The sequence below is a fragment of the Neomonachus schauinslandi genome, chromosome 12, assembly GCF_002201575.2.
Source record: "Neomonachus schauinslandi chromosome 12, ASM220157v2, whole genome shotgun sequence".
Lineage (NCBI taxonomy): Eukaryota > Metazoa > Chordata > Mammalia > Carnivora > Phocidae > Neomonachus > Neomonachus schauinslandi.
Window position 1 is genome coordinate 97,439,916 of NC_058414.1, and position 18,518 is coordinate 97,458,433.

The following is an 18,518-nucleotide window of genomic DNA, read 5'->3' on the forward strand; positions in this document are numbered from 1 at the left end:
AAGATGAGTAAAATTCATCTATACTATCATATGGGACTTTTTTTGTGAGAAGGCTTTTAATTACCAATTCAGTTGGTACAAGGGTTATAGGACTATTTAGGCATTGTGTTCTTTGTAGAGCTGGTATCACAATATATATTTTTGTCCACTCCACTAAGTTTTCCAAAATTTTGGCATAAAGCTGTTCCTGGCAGTCTCATTACTTCTCAATGTTAGATGAATCTGAAATCTTGCCCCCATTTGAGGTTTCTTCATTTTTGTCTTTATCGTTCTCAAAAGAGATTTGTCTACATTATATATCTTTCAAAGAATAAGTTCTTAGACTCACCAATCCTTTTCACCTTTGATTTTTGTATCATAAGAATCTTTTCCTTTTTTATTTTTTTATTTTTTTAAGATTTTATTTATTTATTTGACAGAGAGACACAGCGAGAGAGAGAACACAAGCAGGGGCAGAGGGAGAGGGAGAAGCAGGCTTCCCGCGGAGCAGGGAGCCCGATGCGGGGCTCAATCCCAGGACCCCGGGATCATGACCTGAGCCGAAGGCAGACGCTTAATGACTGAGCCACCCAGGCGCCCCGAATCTTTTCCTTTTTTAAACTTGTATTTACTTTTTCTTTCTTTTTGTTACTTGCTAAGATGAATGCTCAACTGATATTTTATTCTTTATTTTTTTTTTATTTTTATTTTTTAAAGATTTTATTTATGTATTTGAGAGAGAGCGAGACAGAGAGAGCATGAGTGGGGGATGGACAGAGGGAGAGAAGCAGGCTCTCTGCCAAGCAGGGAGCCCCATGTGGGGCTTGATCCCAGGACTCCAGGATCATGATCTGAACTGAAGGCAGACGCTTAACTGACTGACCAGGTGCCCCTTATTCTTTATTTTTAATATAGGATTTAAAACTATTGATTCACTTAATGGTTCTCTTTAGTTGCATCCCACAAGTTTTGTTATATGTATTTTCATTATTGTTTAGTAATATTTTAACATCCATTGTGATTTTCATTAGTCCATGTGCTATTTAAAAGTGATTTTAAAAAATCTTATATGTATGCACATGTGCGCACACAGGTGATTTTTAATGATTTCTATATAATTGCAGTATATTCAGAGAGATTAATTCATGGAAATTTGTTGAGAAACTTGCATTATGGTTTATTATGTAGCCAGTTTTTATAAGGTTTCCATGTTTTCTGGAGAAGACTACATTTTCTGATTGTTGGGCACAGAATTATGTGTGTCTCCTCAGATCTCAGAAATTTGAGTGTCCAGTTTATCATTGTAGGATTAAACAACATAATCTATTAAAATTTATGACTGATGTTTATTCGATAACAACAAACCCTCTTCGACTCCTGGTTTCAATTAGTCTTTCACAAAGACCAACTTCCTCCTTCAATTTATTTAAAAGATAAAATGCCTTTCATTTCACTGAAAAGAGGTGTATTTGTAGGGAAATATGGTCACATATAATTGCAGGGAATTCCCAGTTCTGTGCTGTGCCCCTGCACTGGCAGAAAAACAAGAACTAGCTCAATGAAAATGGGCATTTGTCCGCCATTGTTCCGTTTGCCGTTGGCTGTGGTATAGTGTTGCAGCAGGGTAAAGATACAGAAAAGGTTGCATGACCAGATGGCCACGAGGTCGGGGTGCCTAGAAAGAGAAGCTCTAACTGATTCTGAGAAAAAGACTTTTACAATTGCTGTGAGGCTAGTCCCACCTTGATCCAGTACATGGCTAAAGGATAGGATAATCGTAAATAAGCAGAACTCAGAAGTAGGAAGCAAGATTCGCCTGTGCTGTCACGAAAGTCATCCACCCAATAGAAAGGGAAAATGCATTCAGTGAATGGAGGAACGTACCTCCCCTCATCGTGGTTATTCTTAAGATGGGTGATTGTGTCAGTTATAATAGTTTTGGCTTCAGGTCACAGAATACTTGACAAGCACTAGTTTAAACAATAATGAATTTTAAACTGTCATTATTATTTCATCTCTTGAGAAGCCTGGAGGGAAGGGGTTCCAGATTGGGCAAATTCTATGCCCCACTGGTGCTAGGCACTTTACTTTTCACTCTGCCATCCTTAATGGGCTGGACTTTGTAGTCAGATGTTTCCCTGCGGGGTCTTTCTAACAAAACTGCACAGAACGGCAAGGAGGATTGTCTCTCTCTGTTTCTGTCTCTTTCTCTCTCTCTCATACAAACACACACGCATGTGCGCGCGTGCACACACACACACACATATACAGCCTGTTAGTGGGAAGTATACTACCAAAATCCCCTAAAAGATTTTATTTTGGATCCTGTTAGTCATGATTCTGTCATATGCATCATGCCCTAGGTACATAGAAGCCTAGACAAGTGAGTGTCCAGCATGTGCAGCTTTCATTCTGGAAGGCTGGTCTACTCCCAGTATGGGACATGTTTGAAAACATTTTTTGCATAAACAGCACGCAGGATATCCAGAGGAATATTGTGAAGAATGTCAAGTTTTCTTTTCTCTGTCTTTAATGCAACTCATGGCTAAACTGGAAACCTTTACTTAGCTTTTAGATTGTGCATTTGTACTTATTTTGATGGTAAGGGTGTCTGATATTTTGAGACCCTTCAATAAGGAAAGCCACATTTTGATGCAGACCCTATGAAAAAGATGATCAAACACTTGTACCTGTTATGTCCTGCCTGGCTTCTCTACCCCACACCCTTAGAGCTGGAGGAAGCACCATGAGATCAGGAGCAACTCTAATTGGCTGTGAGCCTTGGGCAAATCACCTCACCTCCCTAGTACAGGGCTAGTCTGTTTTTCTTTTTCTTTTTTCTTTTTTTTTTTTTTTTAGAGAGAGAGAGAGAGAACAAGTGGGAGGGAGGAGCAGAGGGAGAGGGAGAAGCAGACTCCCCACTGAGCAGGGAGCCCAATGTGGGACTTGATCCCAAGACCCCTAGATCATGACCTGAGCCGAAGGCAGATGCTTAACCAACTGAGCCACCCCCAGGCACTCCAGGCTAGTCTTTGTTAAGATTAAGAGCCTGGGTGTGTCCACTGCACAGTTTTTCAGAAGTGATTCTCACAGTTGCTTTTGCCACTCACATCTTTCTAAGGTCTCTTTCAGCCGTGGGCATATCATGTTTTTCTCATATTGCTGCAACACCCAACTGAAACAGAGCTGATGTCTCTTTCAACTCATGCAATTTAATCAAAAACCGTTAATAAACACCTACTATGTACAGGGTGCCAAAATGAGTAAGTCATGGTACCTTCCCTTTGGGACTCACTATAGAGATGGTTATTGAAATGTAAGTCAGTATATTAAAATATGAAACTTGGGCAAGACACAGAAGTAGCACAAAGGAAGGAAGGCTTCATTGCCATTGGGTTATGCACAGTCACTTGAGTGGGTTAGGAATCTCTGGAATACTGTCTACAGAAGAGAAAAAAGCATGGCACACTTAACCTTATAACCCTGTTTCTTAATTTGAAAAAAAAAAGACTTGCTATGATTGATGTAGTTTATTCCTTTTCTCTCTTCCTGTTTGTGTCTTTATCTCCAACTTCCAACTAGATACCTTCTCCTAAACCGCCCGCAGGTCCTTCCGCGTGAACATACCCAGAACCAAACTCATTATCTCTCACCCAAACTTAATCATTCTCATTTATTACCAGTTGTGACTTTAATAAAGACTTTGTCTGGGGACGTTGCTTAATAAATTATATATATTTATTTATTTATTTTGGTTTTGACCTTTCTGTCCCATTGTTAAAGAGAAGTGGCTATAGTGTGTGTGCTACAAGTGATTACCAATGAGGGTAGTTAACAATATCCTACGATGTTTTAAACTGTAACACTGTGAACTCACATCACAAAGGGGACTTAATCAAACCAGATATTGTTTAAATGCAGGTGTTGATGTAAAGACTCATATCAAAAATTACAGTATTATGCACAATGAATCATGGAACACTACATCAAAAACAAATGATGTACTGTATGGTGACTAACATAACATAATAAAAAAATTTACAATATTAGTAAGTCAAAATTTTTTTTTAAATCTGGAAATATATATGTCACATGGATTTTCATTTAATTGGGTGATCTACTTTTGTTATATCTCTTTTGTGGCAGATTTTAACAACACAAATTTATGAGGATGATATTCTGGGTAGAGGCCCCATTTAATTTCCAAAAAAACTACAGCTCACCTTTCTGAGTTGGTTATTTTACGTACTGCTATTGGCTTTTCTTCAGTTTCATATGTGATACATAGCCTACTGAATAATAAAAATGTATTATTACATTTACTTTAACTCTTAGCCTTTGCTTTGACTTTTGCAAGAGGAGACCTTTAATTTTTATGCTTTGAAATTCATGAAAATTAATGTTTTTGCCTGATGACTTATTTTTCCACTCTCATATGTCTTTCCTCTTGACTGAATTTAGTCTTTTGTAGTGTTGTAGAGGTTGCAGATTACAAAGTTCTCCCAGATTCACAGAATAATGACTGTGGGCTTGAAGAGTATGCTTGGTAAAATTAGAGAATAATTTTCAGATATAAATCTGAGGTGGACATTCTTCTTGCAAATGAATGATATGTTCTTAATAAATATTACATTAAAAGAACACATCTAGTGCAAAATGTTTGATCATAGCTATATGAATTATTTTGACTCTATTATTACCCAAGTGTGGCTCATTTGACATGATAAGAAATATGGGGCTAGGTTCTCTCTGTCAGCCTCTCCAGGTTTGCTCACACATGTGTGCACACTCCTGTGTGTGAGCATGAGAGTGTGTGTATCTTGTTATATTTTTTTAGTAAGACTTATCATAGTCATATATATTAAAACATGTATGTGTGCATACTTCAATACATGAGGGAAATCAATGATGATGTACTGTTCAGAAATGAACAAGGTGGTGTAAACACTGTCTCTGAGTCCCTGCTTGCATAATGGAGCTCATGGTGGATGGCAGGTGCTGTAGCTACTGGATTGAGAGAGAGGATGCAGCTCTCCATCATAAGCATTCCCCATAACACAGCCATCAATGAGCTGAAACATTGAACTAGCTCCCCTGTCTACCGGGAGAGAGCTGCTCAGGCTGTCAGCCCACAGCACAGGTACAGTTCTCATTTTAATACATTAATAAGCAAATATTCCCCTACACTTAGCTGATGGCTCTTACTCTGAAAGATAAATCCAGCTTTGGGATATTGACAAAGTGAATCTTTTGAACCTGTTAGAGGGAAAACGGTTTACCATGATCTGAGATAACTGTAACCTGAAGATGAGGGATGTTGCTTGCGAGAGCACTTAAGAACAAACACTGACCATCCTGGCCGTATTTTAATGTCCTTTTCGCCCTTTTCATTGGGAAACACTTTATCTTACTTCTGCTGGGCTCCTGTCAGAGTTTTCCTTGGTGTGAATTGTTGCACTCAGTTGTTCATTCCTGAACTGTGTCCTGGAAACTTTTTCTCCCATCTTCTCAGAAGTCAAGAGGAATAGATCAGTCTTATGTCATTTAGTAAGCAATTTGGTAGCACTCAGTACTTAACTCTATCTTTCATACATTATGACACTTACTCTTCATCTCTAACTTTGCTTCAAATGATAGAATTAATACCAAGAGACTTTATTCTCCCTGAAACTTAATGGGAAGGGAGCTTTACTTAGCCAGTTATGGGATTTGTTTGAATGGCTTCAAGTTAGAGAGCCTGCTGCATGCATCTGCACAGTGCAAACAGGATCAGAACACTTGGGAGAATTAGCTAGGACTCCATCCACCTCTATTGATGATGGTCTTCCACCTCTTGATGATGGTCTAGCCAAACGCCTGAGCAAAGCTCCCACTCTATGGGCACTCTTTTTTTTTTTTTTTTTTTAAAGATTTTATTTATTTGACAGAGACAGAGAGAGAGAGAAGAGCAGGGGGAGAGGGAGAAACGGTCTCTCCGCAGAGCAGAGAGCCCAATGCAGGACTCAATCCCAGGACCCTGAGATCATGACCTGAGCCGAAGGCAGACGCTTAACCGCTTAACCGACTGAGCCACCCAGGCGCCCTATGGGCACTCTTTGATGAGGCATATCCTCACTTCCTCCATGGCCCCTTTTCTCCTACACTTTATTGCTGACCAAGCCCCCAACTGGTTCACATTCTTCCTTTTATATGTTAAAATATTTAATTAGGATATTCCAACCTAACTGACCAGAGAGGCCTCTCTGAGAGAAGATGAAAGATGTCCTACCTCTTCTTAACCCTTGTTGGTGCTTTTAACCAGGATGCCAATTTTCCAGCATTCAAAATGGCCTGTCTCAAACCTGCTAATGTTTTCTGTGCTTTGCATATTATCACAATATGTCCATTTTACTAGATTTTTTTATACCAAGAAAAGTCATTTTATTATTAATTTTGAAAACCTACCCTTTTACTACACATTTGAGGTAGGTGTAGAAATAACTACAACCCTGACAATTTTAAATTAGTATTTTCATATTCTTTGCTGCAGGTGTAGGAGAAATTTCTTTTACAGGTTTATTATTTTGACTGGGTAAGCCCAAAGGAAAGAGGGTATGTCTTATTATTTTAATATTTAATTATTAGAGCATTGAGATATTTTTGAGAGTAATTATTACTCCATAAAGGGAAGTTCTGGATTTGACAAATGTATCATTCTCTTGAGCTGTTTCTGGGCATAGGCAGTAAGTAGAAGATAATGGTGTCCAGAAACTTTCCTTGAATGCCCTGGTCTTTATATTAAGTGTGGATCATGGGTAGCAATGCTTGTTAATCACTGAGAGTCAGAGCTGGGAGCATTTCAGTGTATTGTACTCAAGCCCCGGTTTATTTTTAATTCGGTTTGGCTTGGTAAAGAATTGTATTTTCTTTGGCACCTTTTTGTATAGAGAAGAAGATATGCATTGGAGATAGAATAAACATTTTTAAAAATGTAAACTGCCAATATTTTACTTTTGCTTCCAAAAGAAAGACTTAGGACAGATACATTCATCAGAAGAAAGCAAAGAGTCTGCAAATCCATTTGTTTTAATGTGTCTTTCTAGCAGGTGGTAGGAGTTCAGTCTAAATAATGGAAAGCCATACTGACAATAAAACTCATTTCACAGAGATGAATTTCAAATATTCCAATAGGCCTGCATTTAGCTTGGAAACTATAACCCTTAAGACTATCATTCAAATTTTAGCATTTTTTCCCCCTCACACAGGAGCAGGTTTTATCATATTTGCCAAAAAATATGCCTAGGGATGGTAAGAAACTTTTGATGTTCTAGCCTTCTTCTGAGGGAATGTGGCCCCTTAGGAGTTCAATTAAATGGCTAAATGTCTGCTTTTCTAGTCATAACATGGTTATTCCACTGTTACCACTAAAAAGTAACTTATTTATAGGTCTCTGTGGATCCTGACATTTTCCTTCAACCACAATTTAATGTCCATCTTCAAATTTTGCTCACCATAGCATTTATTTGAAATCAGTATTGTTTTTAATTTTTTTTAATAATGTGAAACATGGCCTATGACTCATTTATCCACACGTGGCCGTGTAATCTCCCTTACTAATGTGTCCGTACACACCAGGCAGCAAAGCACCTTGAACAGGTGGAGCTTGCAGACTGAGGGCTTGAGCAAATGCTCAGTGACAGAGCGTGGCCCTTAGGCTACACCCCGGAGACTTTCTGTGAGCCTGTTCCCTTCCTCCAGAGGAGGAGCTGTTAGTCAGCCCTGTGCTCTGGACGCCTGGGAAGGGGAGGGCACTGGGGATCCCAAGGGTGCCGTCTGCAGTGTCCCTGAAGAGCCTCCACGGTCGCCACTTCGCACCTTCTCCCCGCAATGACCCGATTCACTGACATTCCCAGTTGCAGCTTCTCCGAATATCACTCTGGCAATCTTGTTGGGGGGGTGCCCTCTTTCCTGACACCCTGTCCATTGGGATTTTGAGCCTTTCAGGGCGTCAGCGTGCAGCCTGGTTCACGTCTCCACAGGTGCACAAAGACACATTTTCCCCTTTTGCCAACTCTGTTTTCACTCCTCATCTACTTCATTATCTTTAAAACTCTGTTGAAATTTCTCACCCATCATGCACTCCAATTTCTCTGACATTGCAAAGTTTCTGCTTTGTTATCGATCTTGTTATTTGGTGAGTTTTCAGAGACAGAAGAAGGAGAACCGTGCTCCATTTATCAAGTCCCCTGCAACAGGAGTTCTTAGATGTTTGTGATTCATAGATATTTATGAGAAATTGACGAATACTTGTATCCTCTTCCACAGAAATATATACACATAGACAATCTGCATGATACTGGGGGTGAAGATATATGTGTGGGAGGGAAGAAACATGATAATGTGTGGAGTTTTCCTACAGAGGATGAGGAGGTTTCGTTTGTTTTGAGAAATCTTAAAAGTTGTGTCTGTTAAATTCCCTCTTTCAGAGACATTTATTTATTAATCATCAAACATCCATATTTTGGATGCTTACTCTGTATCTTGCTTGTGACTTGGTCCTGAGAATACAGATGGTAGCTCCAGCTTGCAGGCACTTGGTAGGGGAGAAGTGAGAAACGAAGAACTATACTGAGTGTGATAGGAGGCTATGGTATAATTTATGCGCCGAGTGTTCCTGAGGCACTTAGGGGATGGACCTAGAATTTGGGGTAAGGGGGCAATCATCAGGGAGGTTTTCTTGGGGAAATGATGCCTGAATTTCTTTAAAATTTTGTCTATTTGAATATTATGTATTTAGAATATTTATAACTGTTTAGTGAATTTTATGTTTGTTATATACTAACCTTTCTTATCCCTGATGGTGCCTTTTTTCTTGGTTTGTTTTTGGTTTTATCTTAAAATATATTTTTACCACTTCATCCTCCTCAGGGACAGTGAGCATTATTTCTGTGTGTCAGACCATTTGCTTAATAATTTCTTTTTATTTTATTTATTTTTTTTATTCTTATGTTAATCCCCATACATTACATCATTAGTTTTAGATGAAGTGTTCCATGATTCATTGTTTGTGCATAACACCCAGTGCTCCATGCAGAATGTGCCCTCCTCAATACCCACCACCAGGCTGACCCATCCTCCCACCCCCCTCCCCTCTAGAACCCTGTTTGTTTTTCAGAGTCCATCGTCTCTCATGGTTCGTCTACCCCTCCGATTTCCCCCACTTCATTCTTCCCCTCCCGCTACCTTCTTCTTCTTCTTCTTTTTTTTTTTTCTTAACATATATTGCATTATTTGTTTCAGAGGTACCGATCTGAGATTCAACAGTCTTGCACAATTCACAGCGCTTACCAGAGCACATACCCTCCCCAGTGTCTATCACCCAGTCACCCCATCCCTCCCACCCCACCCCCCACTCCAGCAACCCTCAGTTTGTTTCCTACAATTAAGAATTCCTCATATCAGTGAGATCATATGATACATGTCTTTCTCTGTTTGACTTATTTCACTCAACATAATACCCTCCAGTTCCATCCACGTCGTTGCAAATGGCAAGCTCTCATTCCTTTTGATGGCTGCATAATATTCCATTGTATATATATACCACCTCTTCTTTATCCATTCATCTGTCGATGGACATCTTGGCTCTTTGCACAGTTTGGCTATTGTGGACATTGCTGCTATAACATCGGGGTGCACGTACCCCTTCGGATCCCTACTTTTGTATCTTTGGGGTAAATACCCAGTAGTGCAATTGCTGGATCATATGGTAGCTCTATTTTCAACTTTTTGAGGAACCTCCATACAGTTTTCCAGAGTAGCTGCACCAGCTTGCATTCCCACCAACAGTGTAGGAGGGTTCCCCTTTCTCCGCATCCCCACCAACATCTGTCGTTTCCTGGCTTGTTAATTTTAACCATTTGCTTAATAATTTATGTGCACTCACTTCATTCTCAAAATGACACTATGAGATAGATACTATTGTTTTCCTCTATTTTAGAGATGAGGAAACACTGTAAGGCACAGTTTTAAGTCATTTAGTGAAACATATAATTGGTAACCTGGAATAAGCAAGATTCGACTCAGAGCTTGCCCTGGAGACTGTACTTCTCCACATATTAATACCAATGTTGATATTATAAATTATATCAATATTTTGGGACTCTGTCACTAAGGTAGTATATCATCAGATCCACCAGCTACTTAAACATTTCTATTTGCCTTGCTTATCTTTTTCAATTCTTTTACCTTCAACTTTTCTTGGTTCCTGTGTTTCAGTTGTGCTTCTTTGAATTAGAATATGGTTGGATTAAAAAAAAAAATCCACTGGTACAACCTCTGTTCAGTGTGATGTTCAGTGTTGTGAAAATCGATTTTAGCTATTGTGATACTTGGATATATTTCTACCATCTTGTTTTGTTTTTTGCTTCTGCTTTTTCTATGTGTCTTTTATTCTTCCTTTTGGTTGATTAAATATTTTAAAAGATATATATGTCCCCCAGTGTAAAATTGCATACTCCATATTTTCAATTTGGGGATTATCTTTATAATTTTTTTTTAAAGATTTTATTTATTTATTTGAGAGAGAGAGAATGAGAGAGAGCACATGAGAGTGGGGAGGGTCAGAGGGAGAAGCAGACTCCCCGCCGAGCAGGGAGCCTGATGCGGGACTCGATCCCGGGACTCCAGCATCATGACCTGAGCCGAAGGCAGTCGCTTAACCAACTGAGCCACCCAGGCACCCAATTTTGGGATTATCTTTATAATTTTTTCGTGAGGATTTATAAAATTCAAAAGTAACATAACATCTTGATCTTTCTTCTAACTATGAGAGAAATTTGGTTTATTAGTCTGCTGAGGCTGCCACAGCAGAATACCATGACAGACTCAGTGGCTTAAGCAACAGAAGTATTTTTTCACACTTCTGGAGGCCCGAAGTCAAAGATCAACATGCCAGGGTTGGTTTCTGGTAAGGCCCCTCTTTCTAGCTGGAAGGATGGCTGCCTTGTGGCCACCTCCTCACATGACCTTTCTTCAGAGCACGCAGGGGGAGAGATTGATCTCTGGGTCCCTTCCCCTCCTTATAAGGACACCAGTCCTATGGGATTAGGGCCCACCCTTATGACCTCATTTAACCTTTATTACCTCCCTAAACACCCTGTCTCTAAATATAGTCACACTGGAGGTCGAAGCTTTAACATAAGAATGTTGGGAGACACGATACAGTCCAGAACACTTGACATAATGTAATTTTTCATCCTCTGCCATCATATAGCCTACTTTGGTCCTACATTTTAGTTCTACCTCGTCTTTAACTTCAGTATTATCATTTTTATAATTTTATTTTTATGTAGTTGATGTATTTTTAGATTTTCCCATGTTTGCCATTTTTTTCCCCCTCATACCATGCGTTCCTGTATTTATTTTCTTTTCGGACTTAGTTCCTTTCTTCTTGACACACATCCTCCAGTTTTGATGATTTTTAATGGGGGTCTGTTGGTGGTAACTTGCTTTAATTTTTCTTTGCCTGAAAATGTTTTAATTTCACTTTTTCTCTTGTTTGATAATTTAGCTTGATATACAATTCTGGATTGGAATTTTATTTTTTTTCAGCACTTTGAATATGTTCTGCTGCATTCCACCTTCCGTTTTCCCTCATTAAGAAGTTTCCTATCTACTTTAGGACTCCTCTGTTTTCTGTCTTGCTACTGTTATGCTCCTAGGTGATATGATTTTACATTATTCTGTGTCTATTAGATTTATTTTTTAAAAAATTGGGGGGAATTATTGTCCTCTTTGAATCTGAATTTTTAATCAGTTCTGGAAACTCTCATGCATTATATCTTTGAATTCTTTCATCATTCTCTCTTTTCTCTCCTGAAATTGTAATCAAATACATGTTAGACCGTATTTCCATGCTCCACATTTTAAAATTTGTATTTAATATTTTTGATCACTTTTCATTTCAGGACTACATACTGGGTAACCAATCTATCTTTCATTTTACAAATACATTCTATAACTTTATCTCATGTGCTTAATGCAACTAATTAATTTTTAATATTAATACTATATTAATTCCTGGAGGATCTATTTGCTTATTTGTCAAATCTGACTGGTTCCTTTTAATATTACCTTATTCCTTTTTTACATATTTGATTCCACTTTTTATTTCTTTAATTATTTTTAATGTCTTACCATATTCCCAATCCTAAAATCTGAAATTCATGGAGACCAGATTTTTTTATGTGATATTTCTGCTGAATCTTGTTCATTATGTTTGTTTTATGTTTTGTATCTTTGGATTTTGAGTTTAAATTTCTCAGGTTTTTTTCTTCAGCAATCCTGTAATTCTAAAGTCAGTCCAGAGAAGATTTAGACTCCTTTCAAATGATAGCAGCTTGAGACCATTTTTTTCTATTTTAATTTCTTGGCTTGGGGCTTACATCCTATCGTTCCTGTAAATTTGAAAGCCACAATTTTGTTGAGCAAGCCTGTGGTTTATGAATTCTCAGAAAGTTTTTTTTTTTCCTATAGTCTTTTTCTTTCTATAGGCTAGGAAAAGAGTCAAATTTCCTTGTCATCTTTCTTTGCTGACTAGTAAATTTTTCTCCAGTATCTACTTCTACTGAGATTTAAGCATTTTCAGGCTTTATGTGGTGGTGGTGTTGGGTTGGTGGGGGGGTCCTATTTTTGCACAGGTCCAACACTTGATTTTTAATTCTGCTTGGCCTTTAAGATCCAAACCTCTACATTACAAATTAGCAAATAGCTTCTGAACTCCAATAGCTCAGAATCATCTGGCACCCTGAATTTCAGCTTTTTCTTTTTCTTTGACTCCTGAAAATTTCTCCTACTGTATTGGATGCTTAGATATATAATTTAAAGGATGTGTGTTACATTTTTATCTAGCATTTCTAGGTTTTTTGAACTGGAAAAGTTTCAGGCTTTTCACATTGCTACATCATAGGAAATGGAATTCGCTAGAGGTTATTATTTCTGTCTTTTTCCTAAATATTCTATAATATTCTACAAATATTATTGAATGTCAAATATTGTTAAATAAATGATCTCATAGTAGAGAATTTATATAATGATAAAAAGAGATATAGTAAAAATTTTACAAATGTTTTCATATGCAATGAGTCATTTTTTAAAAAACAGGCTTTTATAAGGTTTTAGTATTCTAAATTATACATATTCAAAATTATTCTAGCTACTTAAGTGATCTAATAAATTATATCAAATTAATTTTAATTAAATAAATCAAGCTAATAAGTGTATTTTAAAAAATAAATATTTTCAGGCACCTGGGTGGCTCAGTCAGTTAAGCGTCCAACTCTTGATTTCGGCTCAGGTCATGATCTCAGGTTTGTGAGATCGAGCCCCACGTTGGGCTCCTTGCTTGGCATGGGGCCTGCTTAAGATTCTTTCTCCATCTCCCTCTGCCCCTCCCCCTCTCTTTTTAAAAAAAAATTCCTTAATATATGACACCATATTTTGCAAATCATTACAAATATATTTTGCATTTAGAAAACTGGAACATTAGAGGGAAAGAAAGACTTGGAAGTTCTATTTTATATCCTGTTAATTCATTTTATCAAATAAATAAAAGACTCCTGATCAGGTTGTAACATGATCAGACTAATATTTTTAATAGCGATCACTTGGGCTTCATGCTGGAGATGGGTGGTGGAGAAGCTATGATAGGGCTCATATGGTGCAGAATCTGACTGAGAGGATTATTTAAAAGGGGAGGCTGAAACAATGTGATTGACATGATGCATTTCAGGGAGTGAGGATGGAGGTGCCAGGGATGACTCTGGTTGTTTAGTATGTGCAACTTCTTAGATGAAAGTGCAGTGAAGACTTTTTGAGTGACCACCAATATAGATAGGGATGATGTTAGAATACCAACTGGGATCAAGAACAATATATCTTGAGTTTTGAACATGTGTGACACATTGGAATGGAGAACTTTAAGAAGCTTCTGGATACATCAATTCTGAGCTCAGAGGAAAAACCTGAAATGGAGATATCATATTCGTATAGTAGGTAGTTGAAGCAATGGGTTTGGTAGGACCATTTTTTCCCTTTTTTTTTTTTTTTGACTGAAGTGTAGTTAACATACAGTGTTATATTAGTTTCAGGTGTTCACTATAGTGATTCAACAATTCTCATTGCTCATCACAATAAGTGTACTCTTAATCCCTTTTATCTATTGTACCCATCCCTCCACCCACCTCCCCTCTGCCAACCACCAGTTTGTTCTCTGTGTTTGAGAGTCTTTTTGTTTGTCTCCTTTTTGTTTGTTCGGTTGTTTTTTGTTTTGTTTTGATTCTCAAATTCCACATAGGAGTGAAATCGTATTGTATTTGTCTTTTTCTCTCTGACTTATTTCACTTAGCATTATACCTTCCAGGTCCACCCATGTTGTTGCAGATGGCAAGATCTCATTCTCTTTTTTATGGCTGAGTAATAATCCATTGTGTGTGTGTGTATGTATGTGTACCACATCTTAATCCATTCATCTATCAATGGACACTTGGTTTGCTTCTGTATCATGGCCATTGTAAATAATGCTGCAATAAACATAGGGGTGAATATACCTTTTTGAATTTAGTGTTTTGTTTTCTTTGGGTAAACACCCAGTAAGGAGTTACTGGATCATATGGTATTTCTATTTTTACTTTTTTGAGGAACCTCCATATTGATTTCCACAGTGGCTGCACCAGTTTGCATTCCCAACAACAGGGCATAAGGGTTCCTTTTTCTCCACATCCTCGCCAACACTTGTTTCTTGTCCTTTAATTCTAGCCATTCTGACAAGTATAAGGTGATATCTCATCACAGTTTTGATTTGCATTTCCTTCATGATTAGTGCTGTTGAGCATCTTTTCATGTGTCCATTGGCCATTTGTATGTTTTCTTTGGAAAAATGTATATTGAGGTCTTCTGCACATTTTTTGGAGAGGACCATTTTTATACAGAGACTTCCAAGAAAACAGACCTAGCCCAGGACAAACTTTGACAGACTCCTACATTTATACATTAGGTAGAAGACAAGAAATCAGTAATGGAGATTGAAATGATATTGCTAGAAAAGTACAAAGAAAACCCTGGATGATGTTAGCCAAGGAAGGAAATATTCAAGAAGAAAGAATGGCTTCTCAAACTCTTCAAGTATTTGCATTTTATGTACTCATATGGATAGGTAGTGACATTATTTAATACAAATATATTCATGTTTCTGAACTTACCTTCCTGATGAGATTTTAATATTATTGAGGACAAAAATAATGTGGTTTTGGGTCTTTAATAAATACAAAAATGATTGAAATAATTTGAGCCATTTGGAATAATAAAAATGATGATGATGATAATTTCTAGATCTCTGGTATATACCATGGACTACAGTTTTCTAGGCACTTACTTCATGTGTATGTTCTAATTAATTATTCACAACAACCTCCTGCACTAGAGTTTTATAATTTTCTCTATTTTATAAATAAAGAAACAAGGAACAGAGCATTTAATTAATTTACCCATGGTCAAAAAGTGATAGAGACAAAATCCCTAGCCTTGTATCTTCTACTCATCCATTATAAAAGGCAGAAAATAAACATACATGTAATAAATGTAAATAACATACTAAATTTGAAAAAGTCAACAGATTATATTAAATAATTTACATAATTAAAATTAGCTAAAAAATTGTCTCCAAAGAAATTAGCCTTTCCCTAGTATCACCACTATTTTATAATAAAGCTAGAATCACTACAGTCTCTTGCCCACTTCTCATGTTCTCCTTCAGCACTGCAATTTATTATTCACACCCACCTCTATAGCTCCCCCATATTTCCCACTGACCTAAATGGTAAAACCAGGTCAAACTCTCAGTCTTTATATAACTCGATTCTGTGATCTTTCCCACTCACCAGTGATGCTGATGACCATTCCTTCACTTCACTGATATCATTTCTTCTTGGTTTTTCTTTTACCTCTTTCTCATTTTTCTTCACTGGTTTATTTTTCTGATCCTAGCCCTGATGTGTAGATGATTTCTAGAGTCCAAACTTAAAGGTTTCTTTGATTAGTGCATTATGCAATTTCTTCATGCAGTTTCTTCCACCTCCAGAGCATAATTACTCCCAAATCTTTTTCAAACTCTGATCTCTCTCCTGATATGGAGACATTAATATTAACCTGTAGATTGAACATTTTATCTTGGATATCCCCCGGCTACTTCAGACTTGAAAAGTTCAGCTTTGAGCTTGTCAAAACTGTCCTGTCCCCTTTCATCCTACCCACTAAAGACCGAATGCTCTTCCTGCGTCTCCTCCATTGGGTGAGGCAAAAGCATTCATTTAGTTGCTCAACCAGAAATCTGAGAGTCCTTCTAGTTGTCACTGTCTTGTGTACTCCCTGTTTCCAGTGCATCAGCCAGTTCTGCCATATTTTCCTGTGAAATATCTTTCATCTGTTTCCTCTAGGTTAGCTTTTATGACATATTCTAGATCAGAATTTGGAATTTCTGGTGTGCCTATGTGGCTCATTTGGTTAAGTCTCTGCCTTTGGCTCAGGTCCTGGGATTGAGCCCCAGGTCATCGGGCTCCCTGCCCAGCGGGAAGTCTGCTTCTCCCTCTTCCACCACCCCCCCCACTCGAGCGCGAGTGCTCTCTCTCTCTGTCCCACAAATAAATAAATAAAAACTTAAAAAAAAAATTTGGAACTTCTCCGGTGTCTCTTTTATAAGACAATCCCTACTTCAGGTTTCCCCTCTGCCAGCCCATTCTCATTTCCGCCAGAGAGAGAATAGCATGACACATAATGATCAAGTCATTTTCTTGCTCACAATCCTTCATTGTCTGTTTGCTCCTCCAACAGACAGTTGTTGAGCTCCAGCAGGATTCAAAGTCTTGTGGCATTTGCATTCTACTAACAGTAGAAACAGCAGTAAACACTCAGACAGCATATCAGATGACAATAAATGTTATGAAGGAAAAGAGATTGGGTAAAGTGGGCAGAGTGCTAAGAGGCAGGAGTGTTACCTAACTGGCGGCCAATGAAGTCCTGCAGCAGAGACCTGGAAGGACGTGAAGAGGAAAGGTTAAACATCCCCTCATTCCAGAATGAAAATCCAAACATCCATTCCCTTATCATTCATCTAGCAAATGCAGAGAAGTCCATATATATTATGTTGTAAAGTATACCTTCAATCTATTCAACAATAATTTGTTTCCAAACTATATATCAGACACCTTGTATCTTGAACGTCTCCCATGTACCCCCCCATGGATAATTCCAAGATAGGTAGGGTGGTGAGCTTTATGGCATGTGAGTCTTCCTTAACAAATATGTTTTTTTTTAAATAAATTAATAGAGAAGCAGGACACTATTACTGATACCACAAAATACACTGAAAGAGGAGAAACACACACATACACTCTTATGGAAGTAAATATTTTAAATAAACCAATCCAGATAATTAGAAATTTTGACAACATCTGTGATAAGAAACAAGTAGCTGAAGAACTAGAATGAGGAAATTAATAGAATAATTTTAAATACATTAGTCTCGGAAGGTCCTTCTCAAAAGGTGACACGTGAGCTGACCTGAATCATAAGAATAAGTCAGCCATGAAAAATGTGATGAAAAAGAAAATTCGAGGCAGAAAGGGCTTGTTTTTCCTGAGGCACAGACGCAAGAATGGGGAGGCTGAAACACTGTGATCAAGGACAGCCATCTTAAGCATGTAATTAGGGAACTAGCAATTTGGGCCCACAAAAGTATGACAGACCCATTCTAATTATGATAAATTTACTTACAATGAAAGTATATTTTGAGGAAAAAAATCAAACTTTTGTAGAATTTTTTCTTTTTTTTATTATCTTCAATTAGTCAACATATAGTGCATCATTATTTTGTAGAATTTTCTTATATTTATTTAATGGTTTAATTAATAGTATTTTAATTTTTAAATCTTGAAAGTTGTTCTTAGTGGTTTCATGTGTCCTGATATTTGTAGGATTTAGAAACTCTTTAGGTCTAAATCTGGCTGAGACGGGTATGCACTGAAGTTGGGGTGGGAGGTAGGAGTCAGAACATTTCATCTTTTAAGACCACAGAAGTCTTCCCGGTTTGATAACACAGAGTATCAGTATATGAGGATCAAGGGTCAGACCCCACTAAGGGGTCTAGCTAAAGAGTAAAAGGTGTCCTTTAGTTACATGAAAATCACTGAAATTAGGAAGAGCAGTCTCAGTGACAATCCCTGGGCACTGAATGCAGATTAAAGTGGTGGAAAGAGTAAGTAGGACATGGGGAAATGGAGACAGGATAATTTCATTTTACTGGGAGATAATTTCATCTAAAATAGGTTCTTGAATAGCAGAGTTTTTAGCATAAACCACCATTTCATGTTAGCTGGAACATCAGCTTTTAAAAAAGTTTTTATTTTCAGACCATTTAAAACTTGAAAAAAAAAAATTCCAGGAAGAGCACAAAAGCCACCAGTATAACTTTCACCCAGAGACCTCATTACATTACCCCATCCAGTAAC

General features: G+C 37.7%; 1 protein-coding gene across 1 annotated transcript in view; it reads left to right on the forward strand.

The window, feature by feature from the left end:
* CNTNAP2 (contactin associated protein 2) overlaps positions 1–18,518 on the forward strand; it is a 1,342,199-nt gene that overhangs the window by 512,776 nt on the left and 810,905 nt on the right. The window lies entirely within an intron of this gene.